Source organism: Acomys minous (genome assembly GCF_964271855.1).
Source record: "Acomys minous genome assembly, chromosome: 13".
NCBI lineage: Eukaryota > Metazoa > Chordata > Mammalia > Rodentia > Muridae > Acomys > Acomys minous.
The window spans coordinates 107,284,860-107,310,249 of record NC_140495.1 but is presented as its reverse complement, the minus strand read 5'-3'; the positions used below and the strand labels follow the sequence as shown (position 1 = coordinate 107,310,249).

General features: G+C 52.1%; 1 long non-coding RNA gene across 2 annotated transcripts in view; it reads right to left on the bottom strand.

The window, feature by feature from the left end:
• LOC311580575 overlaps positions 1-25,390 on the bottom strand; it is a 62,219-nt gene that overhangs the window by 14,221 nt on the left and 22,608 nt on the right. For both annotated transcript variants that reach the window (XR_014773514.1, XR_014773515.1), the window contains 3 exons: positions 23,246-23,615; positions 21,506-21,589; positions 18,154-18,319 (listed from right to left, as the gene is read on the bottom strand). This is a non-coding gene — a long non-coding RNA (uncharacterized lncRNA). The remainder of the gene's footprint in view (positions 1-18,153; positions 18,320-21,505; positions 21,590-23,245; positions 23,616-25,390) is intronic.

Here is a 25,390-nt window from a genome sequence, read left to right as displayed (position 1 = left end):
CCAGCAATCCTCCTGTCTCTCTGCCCCTCATACCGCTGGAGTTACAGGCTTGCCTTGACCATGGTCGGCTTTTTACAAGGGCGCTGGGGATTTTAGTGCAGACCCTCATGGTTGGGCAGCAAGCACCGTTACCCACTGAGCCATCGTCCCAGCCCTTATGTTTTTGTTTGTTTGTTTGTTTGGTTTTTTGTCTGTCTCTCTTTCCCCACCAACCGCATCAGAGAAGACAACACAACAGCATTGCAGTAGACGGAGCCCTAAGGGGACCGCCCTAGCCAGGAGAACTGACCATCTTGGAACTTTGCCAGTACCCGGAGCTCTGTGGGGTGATAAGTAGCTTGTGGGTGCATAGGATGCCGAGATGGATGGCAAGGCTACAGCACACAGGGGTACAAGCCCTCCAGGGCTCTGAGGATGAAGGAACTGTGAGAATACCAACCAAGGGCCAACTTGGCTAAAGGATGCCAGCCAGAAAAAGAAACATGACACGTGATTTGACTTTACCTAAAGCCCAGGAATGGGCAGGATGTGTTGCTGAGGCAGGGAGAGAGGAGGGAGCGAAGGGGGGGGGGGGGAAGGGAGGTGGCAACAGCCTAGGCCCATAGGCCCAGAGGAAGTAACAGCTCCCTGGTGTTGGCTTTAAAACAATTTGTTGGGCCACCTAGATGGCTCAGCAGGTCAAGGCACTTGCAGGTCAAGCCAAACAACCTGAGTTGGGTCTCTGGAGCCCACACGGGGCTCCGATTCCCGAATGTTGTGCTCTGACCTCCACACGTGCGTGCTGTGGTGCTCACATGCACACGCATACACACTCTAAAGAAATTAGAATGTAATAAAAGTATTGTGAGGTGATTACATCTTGAGGTTCTGGGTAGGTGTGACTTAAAAAATAAAGTTATTTGCACTAAGAACTTCGTTTATTGCACAGAGCACTAAGATTATAGAGTAGGAGGAAGCAGCAGGTGTGGCCCCAGGATCATTCTCTTCCTAGAGGAACCTGAAATCTCTCACTCGCCTCTTTCTTCTTATAAAAAAAAAATTTATTTTTAATCTATGTGTATGGGGGGGGCGGTTTGCCTCACAAGTCTATGTACACATGCAGTGCCCTCAGTGGCCAGAAGAGGGCGTCAGATACTCTGGAACTGCTGGGAACAGAGCCCAGGTCCCCTGTAATGAGCGACAAGGGCTCTTAACCTCAGAGCCATCTCTCTAGCCTCCTTTTTTGTTTTGTTTTGTTTTGCTCTGCTTTTTGTATGCCTGTCTGTCCTGGGACTCTAGGCAGCCAAGGCTGACCTTGAATTTGTGATCCTCCTGTTTCGACCTCCTGAGTGCACCCCATCACCTTACCTGCTTTCCCATCTCCCTGAGGAAAGGGAAAGTGGACCTCACTTTGCCCAGAATCAGCCTGCAAAGCTGGGCTGTCCCACCTGGCACTGCGGGCCTGGCCTCAGCTAGTATCCATGTTCTTTGTTGCTACTGTGTAAGCAACTCGGAAGAGAGTATGGCCAGGGAAGAAGGCAGGCTGGGTCGGGTTGAGAGTGCCCAGGCATCCGCAAGCCTGCACGCTTAGCCACCTTCCTGCAGAAGCAGGTGCCATTACTGGAAGCAATGATCGCTCAAGGGCCAGGGTGCACTTCCTGTTAACCGCAGACCTCACATCCCAGAGTCACATCCTCCGGAGTCTGACTCTCACCCCATCCCACAGTGCCCACCTTAGACGGAGCCGAGCCAGCGCTGGTCCCCTGCCTGGCCTCACTTTAATTCTCCAGGTGAGTGACATTTAAGGGCCAGCTTTTCATTGGGCCATAACAATTTATAAGGTGTGCAGTGGAGGCTTGTCAAGGGGCCATGGAGGAAGGTAGTAGCTCTTTATCATAAGCAGGAGCTAAGTGATGGGTAGCCCCTCGCTAAAGCCCTGCCAACGGCGTAGGGAAGGAGAACTCTTTGTTTGTTTGTTTTTGAGACAGGCTTTCTAGAACATTTTAGCAAGCCATTCACTTTACCTCTTCCAAGCCCCCCTCTACAGCAGTGGTTCTCAACCTTCCTGATGCTGGGACCCTTTAATACTTCATGTTGTGGTGACCCCCCCACCATAAAAATTATTTCATTGCTACTTTATAACTGTAATTTTGCTACTGTTATGAATTGTAAGGTAAATATCCAATATACAAAATATCTGATTTGCTTGGGGGGTCCCGACCCACAGGTTGAGAACCATGACTTTATTGGGACAGCAGTAACTCCTGACCAGGAAATCTAGGAGGCCTTTGGCTGCCTTTCTAGTGAGCAACGTCTTCTGTGGGCTGATCAGAAGGCCAGAGGGCTTCTGGCTGCAGCCTCAGGCCCTTGGCTGAGTTAGAGGGTGGGGGAAGCGCCACATCTTCTGAGAGCAGGAATGTAAGAACCACCTCTCTGGTTCACCCAGCACCCACATCATGTCTGAGCCCCCGTGTGGGAGGGACATGCTCTAAGCTCAGGGCAGTGGGGACATTTACAGCCAGATCCGGTGCTAGCCTGTGACCCCAGTGCTTAGAAGCTACGGCATGAGTTTGAGGCTAGCCTGGGCATTAAGTAAAGATATGGTGTTTCAGAACAAATAAGCTGGGCACTGCCCAGAGAGAGCCAGCATAGAGACACTGAGGGTGGCCTGGCCTCACCCCAAACCCAACAAGAGTGTGAATATCTGGGGGGCCTGAGCTGTGTGGAGCAGGTGTTTCTGCAGGAGTAGGTGGGGACGTGTGGAGACTGGGCTGCTGTCTGGGATGCAGGTTTCTGGCTCCTGCTTCCTCAGACTGCACTACTTGCTTGCCCCTCTTCACTCCCTGTCTCTCCTCTCGCTCTCTCTCCATGCCCCACTCAACCTGGTTAGCAGTGTTCTTGGTGTGAGCACCTGACATGGCAGGTTCATATGCAGATCTTACCACCCCAGGCTGAGCATCTTTATAGCTCCAAGCTTTGGTTTTTCATGTGTAAAATGGGTCTTGTGTCCCATTCCTACTGTGGTCAGGGCCTTTAAGGCCCAATGTCTGTGGTCACCAATAGCGTAGGTGACCATCAGGTTCAGGGCGGTCTGACCTTTCTTTCCAGAGGTCAAGAATAGTCCCATCTCAGGGAGTGCTGGCAGAGTGGTGTTGTGGGCCAGAAATCTCCACTTACTCGTGGCCCTCTGTGGACCTAAATCATGCTGCACAAGGACTTCAGAAGTCTCCCCACACCCAGCTGAACTTGGGAAGAGAAGAACCAATGTATCTAGCAGCTATCAGCTTTGACCTCCAGGCCGCCTGCCATATTGCTTTCAGTCTTAGGGCTGAAAGTCTCTGTGGCCCTCCTCCTAATGCCTTCCAGTGGGTATGGCACCCACATTCCCACATTTTATGAGGCTTCCTTTTCCCCTAAGCTCCCTCAGCCCCACCTACCTACGTCTTCCAAGTACCTGGTTGCCTGCACCGACAATGTCCACCTCTCTCCCCAGATCCTCCCAAGATGACGCCACCACAGACGCCCATGTCTCCCTCAGAACAGAAGCGGAGCAGGCCTAAGAGAGGTCAACTCCTGAGGGGCAGGAATTTTCTTTGCCTCTGTCTTGGTAGCCTATATAGTCCCTGGAGGGAGACGATGGCAAATTGGATAAAAATCACACCATGGAGAGATTCGCTTTGCCGGGACTAGGCGACTTTCACGCTGCTCCTCCCTAGACAGTCTCTGCCCTGAGTCATTTTCAGGCAGCCACCTGTCATCAGTGTCTGCAGCATCCTCCCTCCCCTGACCTTCCTTCCAGTCTTGTCTCAATTACCCAGCATCCCCAGCATGCCCTTTGCTCCCTGGCTCGCCCTCTCTTCCCACTTAGAGCCTGTGACCCCCGTTACCAAAGCCTGACCTAGCCCTTTCTGCTGAACTCAGACTGGCATGTCAGCGCTTTGAGCCTTTTCTTCTATCTCCCAGACTCTGGTCCCTGGCTCCTTCTGCACCCCCTCCCCTCCCAGCTGAGGAAGCATCTCCAGCATCACAGAGATGTTGCCAGGGTGGGAAGTGGAACCATCGCGCTTCCCGCAGTTTCCCGAACACCGGCACATCATAATTCACCCACGGGCAGGCGTAGTTAAGCACGCCCACCCTGTGGTCTACCCACGAGGTAGGCGGATAAGGACAGTGGTGTATTCCCAGCACACATGGTCCTTGGAGGCCCAAAGAATCTCAGTTTCTTTGGGGGAAAGGGGAGCCAGGCTCTGCGAAGGGAGATTGGAGCCTCATCCCTTAGGATGTCTGAGAGCTGGGCAGTGAGGAGGGTGTCACAGAGAGAGGGTACAGTACGCGCAGAGGCTGAGGAATGGCAGCGGAGGAAGATATGGCAAGTGTCAGTCAGCTTTCCGTTGCTATGGCAAACACCCGAGACAAACCAACTTATGAAGATAAGAGGTTCATATTTGATTCATGGTTCTAGATGTTTCTACCCATGGTCACTTGGTCCCCCGTGACAACCCCCCCACCCCCCATTGCTTTGGGCCCATGGCAGCTCAGGATATTATGGTGGAAATGTACGGTACAGAAGGCCTGCTTGCCTCATGACAGCAAGAAGCAAAGAAGAAGAGAGAGAAAAGGAAAAAAAAAAGAGGAAGAGGGGGACCAAATGTCTTCTCCAAGATAAGACCCTTCCATGAAACCCTGCATCTCCTTAAAGGTCCACCCCTTCTCAACAGGACGGACACCCATGTGCTGACCTCTGCCAAGCCTAAGGGATGCCCCAGATAACAGGTGTCTAGCAGGGAGAAGCTGGAGGCAGCTGGGGAAACTTGGCTGCTTCTGCCTGCCTTGCTTTAGCCCCAGGAGCATGGGGCCTGACAGAAGCTGACCCAGGAGTGACTTCTCCACATGTATTGGGCGCCTCCTCCTCACAACTCTTCTATCCTAGCATTTGGCTAGAGAGCCTAGATTAGCGCCAACACACCAGGGGTGCCTAGCAGATACCATGCTTATCCCTACTGTACCCCAGAGTCAGCCTTCCATCTGTCCAGGGGAACCCACTGGGCTTCAGTGCACCTCGATAGTCCCATTTTCCCTCACCTTGGCCTCCACAGGGTCTTGAAGTGGTGCCCAAGCATAGGGATGTTCCTCTGGATTTGTTGGGAGCTCCCCCCCCTCCCCCATGTGGCGCCACGCCCACTTTTCCTGGTGTTGCCTGGGGAGGGCTTTGACCACGGTCTGGAAGAACACAGAGTCTAAGGCGGCCCCCATCCACTGCTCCAGTGTACGCTGCTGCTTTCCTTTGTAACACTCGGGGGAGGCGGTAGCAGTCTGTGTGCAACAGGCCTGCAGCTTTTGTACTCCACAGATTCCCCCAGTCCTGGTACTGGGAGATGTTAAAGGGGTGGCTGAGTCTTTAGGCCCTGGACCCCCCAACCAACGGGATGTGCACCTCGGGCCACCCTGGCATCCCTTCACTCCCTTACAGAGTGGGCACGGCTTCCTGCCTCTCTCACTTCCCTCTAGGACCACCTGGCCTAGCCAGGGCTAGAGCGGGGTTAAAAGGCCTTCCTATGGGGAGAGCTTTACTCCTCCTAACTTCCCAATAACAGACTGAGGCAGAATTCTACCCAGTCATTCTCGGGAACCAACTAAGCTCCCTTACAGAGCCTAGGTGAGAGGTTACTTACAGGGACGTGGGTGCTGTCTCCGAAACACCACACCAACCCAGCAAGGACGGCCGAGTTCCCCACAGCGGCACAGATAGATCAAGCTACGCGTCCCAGGCCTTTCCTGACCCAAGGCCACACGCAGTGAGAGCAGCATAACATAACACAGGTCATAGGAGACACAGGCTACTTAGGCGAGGGTCACGTGACCCTCCCCAACTCCTCCACCACACAAACAAGCCCAGCTGGGATGATATTTGTAAGAGGGCACAGCTGAACTCCCAAAGATGGTCATTGGTCAGCTCAGAGTCTAGTCACAAGCAAGTGAGAGATGAGGCACAGGCAACCGGGTGCCACACAGCTTAGACCTCTCCCCCTGCCCCCCGCCCCCCCCCCAACTCCTCTGACAGAGAGATCTCCAAGGAAACCCCCGCCTCCCCGCTTGTGTCTCAAGCTCACCCCTCGGCCCCAAGTCTCTGCTGCTTGCTTGGAAAGGGCCACACCTTCTCCTTAGCTTCAGATACACCTCAGGGCTGGCAAGATGGCTCACTGGGTACCGGCGCTTGCCGCCAAGCACCAAAACCTGAGTTCGATCTGCCGAACTCATGAGAACGGACTCCCTCAAGTTGTCCTCTGACTTCCACATGCTGTCTGTCTGTCTGTCTGTCTGCGTTACAGATTCTTTCTGCTGCTTTATACAACTTATTTTTCTCTATGCACATGTATGTGTCTGTGCGTGTGTGCACGTGTGCATGGGGGTCAGATACTGGGTGAGCTACTCCACTGCTCTCCACGGGGTCTTGGGAGGTAAGCCCTCTGGCTCCACCTGGAGCTTACCAGTTCGGCCAGCCTGGCTGGCCAGCAAGCCTCAGGGATCCTCTGGTCTCTGCCCTCGTGTAGCACTGGGATTATAGATGTCACGGAGCCCCAGATATTTAGATGGTTGCCAGGCTCAGGCCCTCAGGCCACAGTGGCAAGCCCTTTGCCCACTGAGCCTTCTCCCCTGCCTCCGCACTGAGCATCCTTTTTCTGACCCTCTATCTTTGGATCCTCTTTGTTCCCGCCTGCTCTCTTTTTGTCCCTCACTGCCCCGCCCCCAGGTCTTCTGGGCCCCGCCCCCCCCAGGTCTTCTGGGCCCCGCCCCCTGGCCCTCTAGCTCTGCCAGCTTCTCCATTTGTGAGCTTGCAAGGCAAGTGAAGAGAAAAAGGGAGGGGGGCGGGGGGGGGAGGGTTCTAACACACCAGCGAGAACCGCGAAGCAAGTGTCAGGGTGGTGAGGTGTCACTGAATAAACACACAGCTGTCCCTTTTTTATCTCTTCCTGGCAGGAGGGAAGGGATCGCAGGGAGGGGAGAGCTGGAAGAATGGGCATAGAGCAGAGATGGATGGTGGGGCCAGACAGGAGAGCTGGGGGGCAGCAGTCGGGGCTTGAAACAAAAGGGGGTGCGGGTTTCCACGACTGCAGGCTTCTGGCTGGGGACTTGACCCTGATGGGCTGGACACTGGGAGTTGACAGTACTCCAGGACTTATAGGGATTAAATAAGGAGAGCATGGGGGGGGGGGCGGATTTAGCTCAGTGGTAGAGCGCTTGCCTAGCAAGCACAAGGCCCTGGGTTTGGTCCTCAGCTCTGGAAAAAAAAAAGGGGGGGGAGACAAAATAAGGAGACCATGGGATGTGTGATATGAGCATGTGAGTCTGTGTGCGTGTGTGCATGCATGTGTGCACACACACCCCGATTACATGTAGGCACAACAGTCACTAGTGTAAATTGCTAAGTAGGGCTTCCAGGTAGCACTTCCTGACTCCCCCTGTGAGTGGAAGGGCCATGTGACCGGTTCTGGCCAATAGAATTTAATTGTGTCTCTCAGAGGCATGCTCCTCCAGGCCCTCCCTGACTAGCAGGTGTGAGGGGTGGAGTTCCCATCAGCCTGGGTCCTGGGGCTACTGTGGTGAGCCAAGCCTGGGAGGGACAGGGTTGTGAACCTTAACTGAACAAATGCGGTTTGAGCTGTGGAGGTGTGGGACTTGTTGCTGCAACATGACTTTGCCTATCTTGCCTGATAGGGGATCCAATGTATTTACTTAAGCATGCATATGTGCCTGCGTGTGTATGAGCATGTGTGTTCGCATGGGTGAGAGTCAAATCTTTGTGTTCTTTAAATTCTATTTTTTTAAAAGATTTATTTATTTATTATTATGTTTACAGTGCTCTGCCTGCATGTAGACTTGCAGGCCAGAAGAAGGTGTCTCATCACATTATACACGGCTGTGAGCCACCATGTGGTTGCTGGGAATTGAACTCAGGACCTCTGGAAGAGCAGTCAGTGCTCTTAACCTCTGAGCCATCTCTCCAGCCCTAAATTCTATTTTAAAGTGAGTGTGTGTGTGTGCGTGTGTGTATGCACACGCGTGCGCGCGCGCATGTGTGTGTATGCACACGCGTGTGTGCGTGTGCGTGTGTGTATACACACTCGTGTGTGTGTGTGCGCGTGTGTGTGTGTATGCACACGTGTGTGTGCGCGTGTGTGTATGTGTGTGTGTGCCTATGACTAAATGTCAGAAGACAACTTTTGGAGCTGGTTCTTTCCCTTCACCTTAGGTCCTGGGGACTGAACTCCAGTCATCTGGGTCAGGGCTTGGTGACATGTGCCTTTACCTGACGATCGCCCTTACACACCCCTCTGCTGAGTTCCTGACATAACGCCTCCCCCAGGCATTGAGGAAACCAAAGACAATTCTCCTGCCTTCTTCTCACATCCTCTTTCACAGGGAAACACTGCGCAGGCCTGTTGCCAGCTCACCTCCTAAATCCCAGGAGCCTCTGCAGCTGCTCTCACTTCCCTGAGGAATCCTAAGCTGGCTATTTCTCGGGGTGCCTGGCTCCATTCTGACCCCAATATTGAAGGCAGTGGGATAGGGACAGTGACTTGAACCTGCCTCTCAGAACCCTGCTGTTGGAAGCTTAGGGAAGCACACCTCTTCCCTTTGGAATGAGAGATGGAGGGGGCGTGTCTCACCGAGGAGGGAGGGGGCGTGTCTCACCGAGGAGGGAGGGGGCGTGTCTCACCGAGGAGGGAGGGGGCGTGTCTCACCGAGGAGGGAGGGGGCGTGTCTCACCGAGGAGGGAGGAGCAGAGCGGTGCTATGTGGAACAACTGGGGGGGGGGGGCCTGGATGGACTCACTAATGATGCTGCCTGTGCTCAGTGTGGGGACACCAGAGCAGGCCAGCCTGGGCTAGGATCATGTTGATTGACTGGAACAGGGTGTCATGTGTCCCAGGCAAGCCTGGAATTCACTACATGGCTGAGGATGACCTTGAACTTCTGATCCTCTTGCCTCCATGTCTGTAATCCCATCATAGTAGTATTGGGGATTTATGCAGTATTGGGGTTTGAACCCCAGCTTTGTGTGTGCTAGGCAAGTGCTCTACCAACCGAGGTCATCCCCAGCCTTGTCTTGAGAATTAAGTGGGTGGATTTGCAGGGCTCCGAATAGAGCCTGCTGTACTGAGAACAGCTGACATCCACCAGGGACCTCTTCCTAACCAAGGCGAATTGCACCTTTGCTACTGCCCCCAACCCACCCCCATTTTTCCTGGATCTGAAAAGCTAGAAGCCTCTTTCGGGGGGCCAGCAAGATAGCTTTGTGGGTAAAGGCACCTGCCACCAGGCCTGGCAACCTAATAAAATCCCAGGAACCACATGATGGAAGGTTAGAACCAACTTTTAAAAGTTGTCTTTGTACTGCCAAACACATGCCTTGGCATGCCAACGTGCAGACACACCCAGACACCCAGACACACACGTTTTCAGATCCCCTTTCAGGCCTCTCTGGTTTAAAGGCTGCTACTACAGCAGACAGCACAGTGGACACCCCTCTTTGAACTTTAGCCCCTCAGCTAGCGCCCCTTGCTGGTCTCCCTCCTCCCAGCCCACACCCTCATCAAGCTGTCCTTGAGCAACTTGGTTAGAACGAACCTGCTTCCTGCCAAGTTAGATTACAATAAGACCTGTCCAGTGCCAGGCTCCCAGGCATCTTCAGCGCTTCTCACAGACACGCTCGCCTGCCCGGCTGCCTCAGAGCTGCCTCTGCTGCTCCCAGCTTCCTCCCTTCCTTTCTGTGACCTCACCATCCTGACTCCCGATGCGGTACTTCCCTCCCCATCAGGTTCTTCCCACTGTCGGTTCTGATCCAGGCTCAGTCTCTCTCCTGGCCAGTCAGCTGTGTTTCCCCCACACAGCTTAGGTCTGGGTCAGGGCTTGGTGACATGTGTCTTTATCTGATGAGCACTCTTACAGCCTTACAGCCCCTCTGCTGAGCTTCTGACATAACCCCTCCCCGAGGCATTAGTGGGTCTTCAGCCACACACTCCAAGTTGGAACTCCTTCCTTCCCTAAGCCCACTCTCCCTCTGTGTGACTGTTAAGAGCGAGGCACTGCCATCCTGCCCCCTCCCCCACCCTCCTCATGAGCCCCCCCCCCCCCAGGACTTCCCTGGACCCTCCATTTTACCATTTTCTTTTCTTTCTCTTGGGTCCTGTCTTTTGGATCAGCAAAATGTTTCATGACTCTCCCTTAAAGCAGTCCTCAGCGTGCTGGCGTGGCCCCTGCCCACCACTTTACCTTACAGATCCCCCTTAAGTGGCCTCCCAGGCTCCCACACCCTCTGAAACCACCCTTCATGGTACAGAGCTGAGCCTGTGCCTCCCCTGCTCAAAACCCTTCCGTGACAAACTGGGCCTCTGTGATCTGCCCCCAGTGCCCCTCTCCTATACAGGCTCCTCCAGAGCTCTCTCCCTGGGAACACAGAGCCCCCTCAGTGCCATTCTCCCTTGGCCAAACCTGTCCCCTCTGAGCAGTGCGCTTTCCCTCTAAACTTTGGCCCATCCTGATCAACCTCAGTCTGTTTATACCACCTTCCCTCCTCTCCACCCAACCCCTCCTCCTCTTTCTTTCTTTCTTTCTTTCTTTCTTTCTTTCTTTCTTTCTTTCTTTCTTTCAGACAGGCTGACACTATGTAGACCAGGCTGGCTTCAAACTCACAGAGATACACCCATCTCTGCCTCCCAAATGTTAGGATTAAAGGTGTTGTGCCAACATGCCTGGCATCTTACTTGTGGCTTAAAGCCACTTTAGAGGCATTTCCTCCAGGCAGGGGCAGAAGTGCCAGGTGGTTTGTTTTACTCTCAAGATTACTAATGGGGCGGAGAAGTAGAGGAAGGGTAGCCTGGCCCCGCCCCCATTGTTAATTACTTCTTCTAAGCCTTCTCTTACAGTCTTTCTCCCACCCTGCTATCACTGTTTTTTGTTTGTTTGTTTGTTTTCCTTCCTGAGTTTGATGGTAGCTTCAGGCCTGCACCTGCCAGGCAGTAGGGTGCTCAACTGAACCACTCTGGGCCTCCCCGTAGAAAGTTCTGGAGTTCCCTGCTTGCCTGGCCCTGGGGTTGTATTTCTCTCAGGCAGTGACTGTGTCACCTCTGCGTGCCTACTGCAGGTTCCGCATCGGGCTTCCAGGAGCTACCAAGAAGCCACCGACTTAGGCTGCAGCTGACTGCTGCACTCACAGGACCCCAGTATCCTCTGGGGCCACCCTCCCATGTCCTCTGCTGTCTTCCCCTTTGCATCCTAGCTGAATCCCAGGCAAGGTCTCCCAAAGCTGTCCATTCCTGGAGGGGCAGCTGGAACAAGGTTGCACCCCCATGCTGGGTTCAGCCCGCAGAAGGGCCCATCAGCTCCACCCACCCAACTCCCCCATCCAACCCCAGGCCCACTCTCCCTGTAGGGAGAATTGGCCAATGTTCTTTCAAGAACAATAACTTGACTGGCTATTTGAGGGAGCAGCTGGGGTCGGAAAGATCCTGAGGAGTTGGAAGAGAGAAGGGAAAGTTTTAAAGCATGACAAGAGGACGGCAGGGGGATGACGAAGAATGGCTCAGATGCCCAGACCAAACAACTTAGCATAAACCCTTTTCTTTTGCCCTTCCTTGGGGAGCAGTTTTCAATCAGTAACATTATTTATGAGCCCGAGGAGTAGGAGGGAAGCGAGGAAGATCACGTGGTCCCCGCCGTCATGGAAACCATCTCAGAGAGGGCCAGGAGCCCCCTCCTCTGTGCTCCTAGAGAGCCTCGACTGTGAGCGCCCCCGTGTGGTCACCAGCGGAGCAGCATCCACAGCTGAGATGCCCAGCCACGGGCACTCAAGTTGGAGGCAGGCAACTTGATCTATCAGCGGTACCAGCCATTCGTTATCTCCGGGTACATCCATCATCATTATCATCAGTCCATGAGATGGTACTCTTTGCGATCAGTCCCTTCCTGCCATCTGCCGTGGGCGCCTGGACAGCTCCTAGCTGTCACTGAAGGCTCTGGGTGTCTGCCCATTTGATGGCTCTTTCCTCTGGCCCTGGGTCCAGTAACCGCACTTTGAGGGTCTTCCATCTTGTCGCCCGGCCTATTTAGCCTCAAAGCATTTATCATGGCCTGGCCCCAGTCCTTCCCGCTGTGCTACCTCTATTGTCTGTGCCCTTCCCTCCCTCCCTCCCTCCTTCCCTCCCTCCCTCCCTCGATGTGTATCCACACAGCCATTACCTGGCAGCTGCCTATACATCACTAGACCCTATTATCCATCATTTATCTACATATGTATCATTCATGCTCCCAGCCATCTATTATCCATCAACTCCTTGAAGCCTCTTTGAAGTCCCGCACTTTGCCACCGGGGTTAAGGCTGTCAAGCCTGCTTTCCCCCAGCCGGGAGAACAAAGACACCAAAGCGACTGAGAGGGAACAGAGAGGCCACTGGGGGGGTGGGGGGGGTGGGGGGGATTAAGACAGCTGGGGGTTCAAGTTTGGAGGAGAAGGGAAAGACTCAGAGACGTGTCTGATCAGCCCCTGCCACCCAGAACTTTAGTCAGTGTTTCCGCGACTCTTCTTTCCCACGGGACCAAGAGGACCACGGTGCTACTTGCCGCCACGGAGCCTTATACTAGACTTAAGTGGAACTCGTTTGCCAAAGGGGTGATGATTTCTGAAGGAAAGCCTTTGTGGGGATGCAGCACATGTGCTTTGAGAGTCATGGAGCCAGGAGATAAGGGTGAAGCTGTGACTGAGGCCAAGCGCCTCTTCAAAACACGCACGCACGCACGCACGCACGCACGCACTCTGCCAGGAATCCAGATGTTAGAGGTAGGGAGGCCTTCTTTTAGCTGAAGAATTATTGCTTAGACATCACAAGCCTCTCTAGGCCTCTCTCTGGTTTTATAAGCTTTGTTCCTCGTGGTGCTGAGACAAGTCAGTGACCAGCTGAGTAGCATCAGTCCAGCATGGTTTCCTGGACGGACTGTGGCTCTTTCCGCCTTGGCTTCTCCCACTGGCTCAGTGGCAGCCCTTCTTGACCCCCGCCTCCCCCCACCACCACACCCTGCCCTGGTCTTCCCATGCTCCTCGCACTCACGGAGACAGAGGAAAGAGAAGCAGGAAGGGCCTTGGCACCCAGGGTGGAGCTCTGTACCAGCTTCAGAATCCCACATGTGGAGCGTAATCAAGCAGAAGGAGCCCAGGCAGTGGTGGCTCACGCCTTTAATCCCAGCACTCGGGAGGCAGAGGCCAGCGGATCACTATGAGTTCAAGGCCAGCCTGGTCTACAAAGTGAGTCCAAGACAGCCAAGGCTACACAGAGAAACCCTGTCTCAAAAAACCAAACCTCCCATGAGGAGGAAACGCCCTACGGTTCTGCCTGCCCCAAAGACACAGTCAGGTAGAGGCAGAGTTCAGGCAGTGTGCCCTCAGTCTCAGGACACAGGGTAAACCCCAGACTCCTGCGCTGTGCATGTGAGTGAAAAGCTCACTTCCGTGTGCTCCCACAGAGTTCTGGCAGGAAGTTGACCTGCCAAGGTCCCCAGAAAGGCCAGAATGAGGTCCAGGTACTATGGGGCTGGGCGAACACGCTGCCTCCTTCCCCAACATACTTCCTTGGGTTAGGAAAAGTCCTGGTCAAGGGTTCAAGGGGGCATTGAGATGGATTGTTGGGGGCAAGGGGTCTTATTAGATGAGCCATTAACACCACGGGGGTACAGGCAGCATGTCGAGGTGCCGAAGAAAGGATATCAGGGCCCATGTGACAGAAGTAGGGTCTCCTATAGCTCCCAGGGAAGAGGGAGACCAGGGCATGTGACCACCAATTCCCGCCCCTCTCTGGTGTAAACACCCTTCCCCAGGTAGGAAACCCTGACATTTGGAAGTCTGTTAGTTAGGAGTTCACAGACAATGTCAGTAGCTGTGAGAGGGGAAGGCTGCCTGGATTAGGGCCTGCGTGCAGGTGGATTCTTTTTATTTTTTAAAGTGTGTGTGTGTGTGTGTGTGTGTGTGTGTGTGTGTGTGTGTGTGTGTGTGCTGGAGCCTGCAGAGACCAGAAGTAGGCATCAGATCCCTTGGAGCTGTTGTTGGAGGTGGTTGTGAGGCATCTGATCCGGGTACTGGGAACCGAACTTCAGACCTGTACAAGAGCAGAGGCTGGTCTTTCCATCCCAGCAGCTGGATTCTAACATTGCATCTTCTCACTTTGGTTCTGGGGTTGAGACCTCCAGCTTGCAAATGAGTTTAGGGCCTGGTGTGGGAGAGGCAGGGGGTGCCCGCAGCTCCAAGGGTTAAAAAGCACTTAGCAGAAGCGTATAATAAAAGAAAAATGTAAGAGAAAGAATATCTTAAGAACTTAATAAGCCACACACAAAATTATCACGATTCTTTTCCTAGCCAGTTGAGTTCTCAGTGATTAAGAAAATGCAATTTCCTGTAATTAAATCTTAACAAGGAATGTTATTAAAAACACTCTGTCCCAGCTCCTGTAATAATTGTGTGCTACCCCAGAACAGTAAACAGAATTAGACTTCGCCTCGCACATGCTAATCCATGCGTCATTTCGATCAAATTTGTCCTAATAACCCGTCTTCTTCTGAGACAAGGCAGGCAAGAGGCAGCCATGCCCGAAGGCCAGGCAGGACCCTGTTCTGGGAATGCTGACTTTGTCCCAGCTGTGGTAGGTTTTAGCCTAACTGAGCACGTACTGCACTCCAGACCCTGAGCTTGCATGTGTGACACGAGATTTTACTTGTTTCCGACACAGCGTGAGCTTGTTACACAGGAGGAGGCTCAGAGAGTTTTCTTTCTCTGTTCTTTAAAGTCAGGGTCTTGAACTTACAGAGATCTGCCTACCCCACCCACTTCTTGAATGCTGGGATTAAAGGTCCACACTCAGTCCTCAAAGAGGTTTTTGTTGTTTGTTGTTGTTGTTGTTTTGTTTGTTCTTGTTTTGTTTTACTCCCTGGAGCTCACCCTGATTTTATAAGCCGACCGTGGTATGTGGCTGCAGGGATCTCCCTCAGGATAACCTTGTCCCTTGAAAACAGCACCGGCCAATACTGTGCAGGACACGTGGTCACTGGAGAACTTCCTTCCCGAGGCCACTCTGCTTTGAGGAGTTTCTTTTCCCTTTGGGAAAGCCAAAGGGTGAGAGAGGATGTCTCCAAGAGACCGGTGTGAGGTGAAGGGTTTGCATTTTCTGTGGTGGGGTGGGGGCTGTGCCTATGAGCCTGGAATTTAGATGAGCAGAAGATTCTAGCACAGTTCAGATGGGTTGACTACGGAGCTGTGATGGTCACCGCTTTTCTTGATGCATGCACTATCATCCCAGCACTGAGGAGGAGTAAGAAGGGTCAGGAGTTCAAGGGTATCCTTGGCTACACAGCAAGTTTGAGGACAGCCTGGGCTACATGAGATCTTGTCTTAAAACAAAAGCAAGAAAAAGCGACTAAATAAACAAAGCCCCACAAAATGTAAAACCCAATGGTTTTTCCTGCACTTGAGTGTACGAGTGTGTGTGTGTGTGTGTGTGTGTGTGTGTGTGTGTGTGTGCACGCACACACGTAGACAAGTGAACATGGGTGCGTCCATGACTTATTGTGAGAGCATGTGTGAACGCAGGTGTGTGTGTGTGTGTGTGTGTGTGTGTGTGACTGTGAATATGTGTTTGAGTGCTGAAGTGAGCACGTGTGTGTCAACTGGGCGTGTGTATCTAGTATGAACGTGTAAGCGAATAGAATGAAGGTGTGGCCGTAGATAAGTGTGTGACTGTTTGTGTGTGAGGGTTGGCATGTGCGTGATGTGTCTGAGTGCCCCTGGGCCCCTCCCCCTCTGGCCTTCCCATCTTGGTAGACAGGGCTGGGGACAAGCACTGGCAGAGTCCAGTTCCCTCGAAGTACAGCCAATTCTCCCTTGGTGGCTCTCTCTGTGCATAACCAGCCCGAAGCCATCCTCAGCTTGCAAGCACACAGGCGCCTGCATCTCCGTCTCTCACACCCAGTGAGTAATTAGTGCACCTAATTAAATCCCCTCTGGAGAGAGGGGGAGGGCTCTCTGGTTTGATGCTCTGGAGCCCTGGGTGGCTCAGCCTCGCAAGGCTCCTCCTCGCTATACAGTTAGTGCTCCTGCTTGGAGGAGTCTGGATGGAAGGAAGGAAGGGGGTGCTGAGGGCTCCCACGGGCAGGACTCCCTGCTCCCCAAATGCAACACACCTACTGTGTGTAGCACAGTGTGCAGGCCTTTCCCTGGAGGACGTGAGATGAGAGGTGGACAGCACATCAGGGATCCCGTCCTGCGCCTGTCCGGAGGTCACTGACTCCAAGCCTCCATCCCAGCCTTCGCTCTGTCCTTTCCGGCTCAGGCTCATCTCTGGATGGTCCCCCCCAAGGCCCCCACCTCCCCTGCCTCCTGCCTCCTGCCTCCTGCAAGGGTGTGGCATCTTTCCATGTACCAGCCTGCCTGTCCAGACAGAAAGAAACGTGAGGACTAGAGAGATAGATAGCTCAGTGGTTAAGAGCACCTAAGGACCAGAGTTCAGCTCCAAGCACCCAAGGGATCCAACGCAGGCACAGGAACAGGCATAGATGCACAGGCACGCATATGTGCGCACGCGCGTGTGCGCGCGCACGCACACACACACAAAATCTTTTTAAAAAAGAAGGAATCCTTTTGGACCAAAGACCTTGCTCAAGCCTCTATGGAGCGCTGCTGACTGTTCAGGATGGGGAGCCACAGGAAGGTGATGGAGTCACACAGAGCAGCCCCCAGCATGACCCCAGATCCAGCCAGATTGTCTTTTCTAAATGCATAGACCCCACTCCCAGGTGGAGCCCTCATGACCCGGCCACGGCCTGTCTCATCACGTCAGGGACTGAGTTTCACCTGGGGGAGCTTGAGGGACAGGGACGCAGACCCTTGAACCAAAGCAAGCTGCCTTCCTGCCCCCACCACCACCCCAATTGCCCTTGCACCATCCGCTCCCAGCATGCCCTACTGGCTTCCACATGGGAGGAAGAGATGCCCCTCACCTAGAGACAGCACTCAGGCTGGCAGAGGCATGAGCAGAGACAGGCCAGTGGGAATTCTGAGACTGAACAAAGAGGCCTAGGAGAAGGACAGTGGAGTGAAGCCTTTTTCTGAGGCAGGATGCCAGAGCTGGAAGAGAGGACTTTTGGGGAGTAGGGTCCTGGAGGAGGCTGAAGAACAGACACAGAGGGCATGACAATCCCAGGGGCCCTGAGCCACCTCAGCTGGGTGTCTGGGTGTCAGGCCTGTTGCAAACATGGCCTGCCGGGCACCTGATGGTAGCCCCGCCCCCCCCCCCATCTTTCTTTGGGCTCTGCTGGGAAAGAGACAATAGTCAGAGGAAGAGGACAGACTCTCAGGCCCCAGGAGGCAAAACATTCCTGGTCCAAGCCAGCCAGGGAAATGCTGCCTAGCTTGACTAGCGATTGGTTCATTAGTGGGCATGTGGCCCACTTCAGGCCGGAGAGATGCAGGGAAAGCTACTGAGACCTGGAGCATACATCCCAGGACCAAAGCCAGCTCCCTGTTTCTGCCTGGAATACAGCTGCATCCAGGTGAATTGCCCGGAGCTGTGGTACTTATCTTGTGACCAGGAGGAAACAAGACTGAGGATTAAGAAGCCCACCACCCCAAGGACAGTCACCAGAGCCCCCAGAACCACACGCTACAGGAACCTCCATTTTTATAACCTAGTCACTTACAGTGGTCGAAAATGAACCAAGACAGCCCCCCCTCCCCCCGACCTACGCAAGCCTCATATCTTATCAACACTGGCTTAGAACTCTGGATGGATGGCCCCCAGGGTCGAGGGGACACTCCTGCTTTGGAGCTAGGCTGACCTGGAAACGAATCCATGCCCGCTGGGGTTTCTTTGAGATGCTCTGGTCTCCATAGTCATTACTGTAAAACAGACGCAGAACACTTTTGCCAGGCATGGTGGTGGTGTACCCGTGAAATCCTAGCGCTTAGATGAAACAGCGGCAGGGGAGATCAGAAGTTCAAGGTCATCCTCAGCTACATAGTAAGTTCCGGCCAGTCTGAACTACATGGCACCCCGCATTAGTCAGGGTTCTCTAGAGTAACGGGGCATGTAGGATGAAATCCCTATACACAGAAAAGGAATTTATTACAACGACTTACAGGGTGTGGCCCGGCTAATCCAATAGTGGCTGGCCAAAAGTCCAAGAATCCAGCAGGTGTGGTCAGTCCATGAGGCGGATGTCTCAGGTGTTCAGTCCATGAGGCGGGATGATGTCTCAGCTGGGCCCCAGTGTGCACTGGAATCCTGAAGACGGAAGCGCTAGTCCTGGAGAAGGAAGGGACTCTCTAGCAAAGGGCAAAGCTTCCATCGTCCACGGTTTTATATAAGCACCCAGCGGGGTGGTTTTCCCAGCTCAAAAGATCTGGGTTAGAAGCATGTCTTCCCGCCTCAAAGATCCAGATTAGAAGTGGATCTTCCCACTTCAAATTAAGCAAACGAATCCCTCACAGGTGTGTCCCTCCATTTTGGGGTTTGAGTTAACTGCAGATGTAGCCAAGTTGACAACCAAAAACAGCTGCCACAGACCCTGTCTCAAGAAATCAACTGGGGTCAGCAAGATGGCCCAGTGTGTAAAAGCACTCGTCCGGACAGCCGCCCTTCATAAAGGCAAAAAGAAGAGACTCAATCCTACAAAGGTTTCCTCTGACGCCGCTGTGTGTGACAAGCCTTTGAGCCAAGCAACCGCCATCTTGGGGAGTTCAGCTGTGCCCCCTTTGCAAAAGCACGATCTCAGTCGGGTTTGCTGACTGTTTACAGGCCTCATGGAGGGGTGGGAGGGTCACATGACCCTCACCTGAGCCGCTCCCCACCACCTGTGACGCAACTCCGCCTTAATTGTATGTGGTCTCCAGGAGGGCTCAGAGCCTGCAGGCTGGGGAAGGCTAGGGCACCCGGCTCTCTCTATTCAGATATTGGGAAGCCCTCGTCCCGCACCCCTGTAGCTAACTCCTCACCTATGTTCTGTAAGGGAAGTCTGGTGGGATCGGGTCTTTTGTCACTGGGACCCTGGGAGTGGGGGAAGACATAGTTTATGTCTCTTCCTGTGAAGGAATTTTAGCTGTGTCAAGCACACAACCCCATGGCCACATCTCTCACACACTAGTATTACATAAACACAGTATGTTGTTTTGTTTTGTTTTTAAAGAGAAAGTAAGCCAAACCAAATAGACACAGAATAAGAAAAGTATAGGCACTCTCAGAATTGCTGTACGGATTAGAGACTTTGTCATGATGCTACCTAGTGGGAGAAGAGATTTTTTTCCATTTATCAATATCTATCTCAATACACCAATGGAAAATGTGTGGGACAGGCCTGGGAAGATGGCTTAGTGGGAACAGGTGCTTGCTGCAAGGGGCTGAAGACCTGCGTTCAGTCTCCAGAACCTAGGCATACAGTGAGGTGTAAAATGTCCAGTATTCAGGAAATAAAGAAATATTTAAAAAGTAGACACTAGAAACAGACCCACAGTTATCTAGATTTTTAAGGATTTTAATCATCTATGACTTGTATGTTCAAGAAACCAGAAAAAGGGCCCAGGGGTCCCACTCTAACTAAGGCACCAGCCAAGGACAATACAGGCTGTAAACTTTAAACCCCTACCCAGATCTAGCCAATGGTCAGAACATTCTCCACAGTAGAGTGGAGAGTGGGATATTACTTTCTCACATACTCTGGTGCCTCACCTTTGACTATGTCCCCTGGAGGGGTAGACCTGGTGGCACTCAGAGGAAGGACAGCAGGTTACCGAGAAGAGACTTGATACCCTATGAGCATATACAGGGGGAGGAAATCCCCCTCAGGAACTGTCATAGGGGAGGAGAATAAGGGGAAAATGGGAGGGAGGGAAGAATGGGAGGATACAAGGGATGGGATAACCATTGAGATGTAACAAGAATAAATTAATAAAAAAAAAACGCAAAAAAAAAAAAAAAAAAAGAAACCAGAAAAAAAAATGGGTGGAAAGATATGACTGTAATCTTCTATCAGAGAATTAGAATCTTTAAAAATAATGAAATGGGCCAGGCATGGTGACACATGCCTTTAATCCCAGCACTTGGGAGGCAGAGGCAGGCAGATCACTGTGAGTTCAAGGCCAGCCTGGCTACACAGTCCAGGACAGCCAAGGCTACACAGAGAAATCCTGTCTTGAAAAACAAAAAACAAAACAAAAAGAATGAAATGAAATGGAAATTGTAAAACTGAAAATGAAAATAATGAAATTAAGAATCCAACAAGGTCTAGGCTGGGAGGCGTGGCTTGGTTGGCAGGACACTTGCCTTGGTGCACGAGGCCATAGCTTCTGTCCTCATTGCTGCATATACCTTGATGGCCAACACATGTAATTCCAGTGCGTGGCGGTGGTGGCAGCAGGATCAGGAGTTCAAGGTCATCTTTAGCCACTTAGCAGCTGAAGGCTAGCTTAGGCTACATAAGCCCCTGTCTCAAGCTAGGAGGTATTCAACAAAGCTAGCCTGGGCTACCAGCTTATTAGCTGACTAGTTAACTAGCTAACTGTATGGGTTTAACAGAAAATCAGGCCAACAGAAAAGAGGATCATACTAGGTACATAGAAAATACCAACTTGAAGGAAAGACACGGTGTGTTGTATTGTGTCTTCTATAAAAAGGGAAGGGGGGGGGGACTAGAAAGTCAGCCTTCTTGCAAAGGTCCTGAGTTCAATTCCCAGCATCTACATCAGGGGGTCACAACTGCCTAAAACTCCAGATCCATGTGGATCCGACTCTTCAGGTCTGCAGGCTCCTGCACTCCTGTGTACACACACACACACACACACACACACACACACACACACACACACACATTTAAAATAATAGAAATAAATCTTTTAAAAGGAAGGGTATAGAAATGTGTGTGCGTTTGCCTCTAGAGGCTTTGGAAGTACTTTTAAAGATTTATTTATTTTATGCATATGAATGCTCTGTTTTCATGCACACCAGAAGAGGGCATCAGATCTCATTACAGATGGTTGAGAGCCACCATGTGGTTGCTGGGAATTGAACTCAGGACCTCTTGAAGAGCAGCCAGTGCTCTTAACCTCTGAGCCATCTCTCCAGCCCCTGGAAGTATCTAAAAAGTGTCCCTGTATGTGGAAATGAGACACGGAGGAGAAACTTGAGTGTGGGGAACACAGCCTGTTTCCACATACTTTTCTGTGTTGTTTTGCATGCAAGGCCATGGGAATGTATCGCAGATTCAAAATAAGCAAATACAATCCAGGGTCTTTCATTTGTTTTTCAATAAACGTTAGCTGGTGTGATTTCTTTCCAAGGTGCTCCATTTTGTCAACAGTCAGTTCTGGTTTCCTTCCTTGGGTGAGAGCTGAGCTGCCCCCCCCCCCCCCGCCCTGTAACTTACACGCATGGTCCTGGCTTATCCCTGAAGGATGGCAGAGAGCGAGCCCTTAGGTGTGACAGCTGTAATGGCCTCACCTACTTCTGCTGTTCTCATCTGATATGGTTCTCAGTCTGTTAACATTTCTTGCCAGTTTCTCTTGAGGTGGCATCTTCATGCAGCTGAGAAGAGAACACAGTGGGGGAGTTAACTCTTCACCCACAGAAAAGGTTTTTTTCTTAATTATGTGTATAGAGGTATGTGACCCTGTGAGTGTTTATGCACATGAGTGCAGTGCCTAAGGAGGCCAGCAGAGGGCGTCTGGTTCCCTGGAGTTGGAGTTAAAGGTGGTTGTGAGCCACCGCATAGCAAACTTAGCCTGGGTCCTCTGACGCAGCGGCTCACAGCTGCTGAGCCGTCCGTCTCTCCACCCTTTCTTCTGCTTCTATTAATGTAATCTAAAGTAGAATACATCCTGTTGACTAAACCAGATCTTTCTCCACTGAGTTCTCTTAACTCCTCACATACACCCCCGCCACCCTAGTCTGGATTGTAAATACAAGATTTACTTCAAGTCTTTTTTTATGATTCTATACTTTGACCTGTCAAGGTCTTTTCAAAACTGATTTCTGTCAGCTCTGAGTCACCAGCAAGGTGGGCAAGATTAGACAAGGACTTTAAAGCAAGGTGTTGTGTATCTAATCGGTGTGATGAACTCATACTTGCTTTCAAATGTGTTTGGTCAGGGATTTGGAGATGAATAGTATGAACTGTTCAACTTGACAGACTCTCAAATCTGGGAGATAAGCCTCTGTCTCCCCTCGCTCTTCCGTGTGTGTCTGTCTGTCTGTCACTGCGTGTGTGTGTGTGTGTGTGTGTGTGTGTGTGTGTGTGTGTGTCTGTCTGTCTGTCTGTCTTTCTGTCTTTGTGTGTCTGTCTGTCTCTCTCGATGTCTGTCTCTCTGTCCCTGTGTGTGTGTGTCTGTCTCTCTGTCTCTGTCTGTCTCTCTGTGTATGTGTCTGTCTGTCTCTATGTCTGTGTCTCTCTTTCCCTGTGTGTCTGTGTGTCTGTGTGTCTGTGTGTCTGTCTCTCTCTATGTCTGTCTCTCTGTCTCTGTGTGTCTGTCTGTCTGTCTCTCTCTATGTCTGTCTCTCTGTCTGTGTCTCTCTTTCCGTGTGTGTGTGTGTGTGTGTGTGTGTGTGTGTGTGTGTGTGTGTCTGGATTATGTTGACTGAGGTAGTAGGATTCACCACTCACCCATAGTGGTTGAGGCTGTTCCCTGTCTGGGACCCTGAACTGTGTCCATGGAGAGAGGGCCGTGAACAGCATGCGTCCATCACTCCCTTCTTCCTGATTGTGGTTGTGACCAGCAGCCTCAAGCTCCTGCTGTCCTGACACGATGGACTGTACCTTGACCCTCAAGCTAAAATGAACCCTCGCCCCCTTAAACTACTCTTGTCAAGGTATTTTTATCTCAGCAACGGAAGAAACCAAGACAGCATCTTCCCCTGACCCAGCAGAAACAGCAAGTTGTAACTGTCTCCTGCTCTCTCAGATAAGCCCCGCTCCTGGGGCCTCTAAACAAAAGCCAAAGCTTTGCACTTTACATGCCATAAATGTCACCATCCTAAAGCGAGCAGCTCAATTGTTGTTCAAACTATATTCAGAGCAGTGCAAACACCACTGCTATTAATTTTAGAACATTTCCATTACTTCCCCCAAAGAAAGCCTGCATCTATTAGGCTCCATTCCCCGTTCCCCACCTCCACCCACTCCCTAGCTCCAGGCGCTGTTGATCTGTGCTCTGCCCTATAGGTCTGCCCACTCTGGCCTCATACCGTTGCTAAATTTAGTGGGTAGATTATTGCCTTGATGATTGGTTCATGGCGCCTGGTGCTTTGGAGTTTGCCTGGGGGATGGCCCATGTCGCTGTTGCGCTTTCTGAGTGGATGCTCTACATTGCTCAGCTTCCATCAGGACTGGGTATCTGGGCTGTTTCTGCTTTGGGCTGTTGTGAGCCGAGCCTGCCTAGGCAATCCTGCTGGGCTCGCGCGCGCGCAGACACAAATCTTCCATTCTTATCCCTTGGAGGAGAATCCCTCAGTCCTCTGGGAGATAGGCCTCTCAGCTTGTCTGGGAGGATTGCTTAATTGGGGTGAGAGACCTGCCCACTGTGGGTGGCACCACTCCCTGGGCTGGACTCCTGGCCTGTATAAAAAGGACAAAGTGAGTTGAGCACCAGTATCATCCCTCTCTGGTTCCTGCTTTTGTGAGCAATGTGACCCATCATTGCTGAGCACCAGCATTCGCCCTCTCTGGGACATGCAATGTGACCCACCATCTCAGGCTTCTGCTGTCATGGCTTCTCCACCAGGATGGATTGTGTCCCCCCTAGAACTGTAAGCCACAATAAGCTCTTTTCCCCATAAGCTGTTGCTTTTGTCCAAGCATTTTTCATCACAGCGACAGGGAAAGTAGCTGATACAGACAGGGACTCTCGTAACCCACACTGGCCTTAAACTTGTCACATAGCCAAGGCTGGCCTTGAACTCCGTATCCTCTTGCCCCCACCTCCTGAGTGCTGGGATGGCATGTGTGTGTCAGGGTAGCTGATGGCTTGTATTTCTCCCCATTCTCGCCCACCCATGCTACACTTGCCTCTTTCAGCATGGCGGTTCTTGTAGGTAGAAGTTGAGGTCTGTAGCGGTGGCTACAGCTCTCTTTAAAGCAAGCTCTCCCTGCCTCGGCCCTCTCTCTGCCAGTTCCTCCCTCCTTGACCTAGCGGAGGGTGTCCTGAGTTCCCAAACTGGCCCCCATCATTCGTGTGGAAAATTCCATATGCAAGCCTGCTGGAATTTCACCTCTGCTGAGGTTAAGGACGCAGCTGGTACCTTGGTTTTTTTATAGCACATGTACTGCCAACCCATGGCAAGCCATCGAGGGCTCCCCTCCTAGGGGGCTCCCCTCCTGGTCCCCAGCTTCCCTTCAGACACACATAGAAGAGCAGCCACTCTCCAAGGCAACCCTGTGTGGGCCACGCTCTCCACACCTACTCAAGGCTCATGCTCCATTCGGAGGCCCAAGGAGACAAGTCTCTCCTGCTAACAACCAGGGCCCCGATGGGAGCCCGATAAAGTAGAACTGCATCATGGGGTCTGGAGGTTCATGTCTATAAATTATAGCACTCAAAAAGCGGAGGAAGGGACATCAGGAGTTCAAGGTCATCCTCAGCTACAAGTTACTTGGCAAGTCTGGGGGCAATCTGGGATACATGGGACCCTTCCGCAAAAACAAACAAACAAACAAACAAAACAACAAACAAACTCCCCCCCCAAAAAAAATCAAACTGAAAACCATAAAGAATAGAATAAAACTGCAGCCAGGTCTCTGCTGTGGCTCTGCCACTAGCCACAGGGGACCCCGAGAAAGTGACACCCCCTCTGTTGTTTCTGTGCTCATACTGAAAAGGCACTAGAGGACGCCAGATGTCATGAGTGACCCAATTTGACCCTGAAGTAGAGTCCGTGATACTCATTTTCTGAGAGAAACAAAGATAAACATAACCCTTGCTGCCAGAGTGTAGCGGAGTCACTCTGAGTATCCAGCAGATATAGAGTAGGAGGGGCGTGTGGACACGGGTGAACGAGGGTCAGGGGAGCTGAGCTTGGTGAGGGACGGCAGGTGGTCCTCAGACCTCTCAGCACACCACTGTACCCTCTTGGTGCTATTATGTCACCCAGCATCTTGGGGGATGAGAAGGTAGTGTGGACTCAGACCTACTGGGTCTCCTTTTCCTCTCTTGCTCATAGTGTCTGTTTTCTGGGTTCATCTATTGATGGGGAGCACACGTAAGGACTGGGAGAGAAAGAGGTCGAGTTAGACCAAGCTCCATCTAAGGTGAGCCTCAATTTCCCATGCACTGATCTTCTCGGTGACACCCCACATGACCGCATCCCCACTTTGTTACTTAAAATAGCCCTGTG